At 44.6% G+C, this 1557-nt stretch overlaps 1 pseudogene; it reads left to right on the forward strand.

Moving 5' to 3' along the window:
- Positions 1 to 1372: 1372 nt before the first annotated feature.
- Positions 1373 to 1557, forward strand: LOC128627345 (translation machinery-associated protein 7-like; annotated as a pseudogene).

Genomic DNA, 1557 nt, shown 5'->3' on the forward strand with positions numbered 1-1557 from the left:
GAAAACTAAGCCTCTCCCATCCTTACCTCGCAGTCACCCAGCTCACTTCAAACAGAAAACCGGCTCCAGTCTGGTGTGTGTTCTTCCTTTCCCCCACTAATGGTAGCATATTACACAGTGCCTGTACTTTTTTTTTCTCACTTATCAGTGTATCTTGGAGCCTGCTCCAGATTGCCAAGTTAAAGCTGCCTTGTTTTATTTATTGGAAAAGCAATTTCTTAGGTGAGTCTCCCAGGAGCAGCTGGGTCCTCCCTCGAGCCAAGGTGGCAAGAAGTAAGGGTCCTACTTGCCAGGTCTTCCCACGTGAGCCAAGAATGTGAAGTCTGAGATTTCCAACCCACAGGATAGCAATACTCTCAGAGGCCCAGGAGGCAGGAATGTCTCATGTTAATAAATGAAAACAGCAAATACAGAGAAAACAAGACTGGAAGAGTGAACTTTGATCTAGAAATAACGTTGTTTTTTATCTCTCATTCACTGACTTGTGCAAAGCCACGTACTCCAGGAAACCTCCCAAACCCCCCCAGCCTTCAGCCTCTCCGACACCTCATGTGCAGATGGGTTTAAGGGCCCTGAATGAGTGGAGGGATATTCTTGGTATCCATGTGGGGGCTGCTTAGGTAATGTATCTTGTGTCCTTCCTCCCAGTCCTTTACTGTCGTTCTAACACAGGTACTTGTCATCTCTGATCTAGACTCTGACAAAGGCTTTCCAATTCGTGTTCCTCCTTCTGCTCCAGTGCTCTGTATTGATCAGAAATGTGTTCAGCTGTATCAGGAATCCCTACCTCAGTAGTTTAAACAAGTAGGGATTTAATATTCTCATGCAACACGAAGTCTGGACGCAGGCTGATCAGCATTTGTATAGCTGCTCAAGGGTGTCATCTGAAAACCAAGCTCCTTCTTTCTGCCCATTCTGTATCCTTGACATGAAACCTTCTTCGTGGTTGCAAGGCGGCTGCTGTATCTCCAGGTATTATATCCTTCTCTCAGATAGGAAAAAGAAGAAAAAGTGTAAGGGAAAGTAACATATATTTTTATCAGCTAAATAATAGTTTTCCCTGAGATTATTAGAAGTCCACTCAGTGGACTTCCAAATTATACCTCAATAGCCACTTATATTGTCACACGACCACCCCTTATGCCAAGGGAACCAGTCAATTTGCATTTTTGGCTGAACACATCAATGCCTCGAACAAAAAACCCGGGTTTTGTTAGTAAAGAATTGATATCTAGAAGCATCTGCTACATCTCCTTCAACATAGCCCCTGCTTCAACCCCTGCAGTGGTTTTTTACTGCTCTAAAAGAAACTCTAAAATCTTTAAAGTGGGAGCTTCCGGTGGTAGGGTCTGGGGAAGGGGCAGCGAGCACCATGTTAAGCCACGAAGTTGACAAGAAGAAGCCCCTGACGCAGCCCGAGAGGCAAGCCAAGGAGATGGATGAGATAGGACATTCAAGCAGAAACAAAAAAAGAAGCAGAAGAAATTTGAAAAGCTAAAAGCAAAGGCCAAGGGCCCCCTGGCTACAGGTGAAATTAAGAAATCTGGCAAAAAGTGA

Source organism: Artibeus jamaicensis, unplaced genomic scaffold (assembly GCF_021234435.1).
Source record: "Artibeus jamaicensis isolate MK-2021 breed Jamaican fruit bat unplaced genomic scaffold, CSHL_Jam_final contig_387, whole genome shotgun sequence".
NCBI lineage: Eukaryota > Metazoa > Chordata > Mammalia > Chiroptera > Phyllostomidae > Artibeus > Artibeus jamaicensis.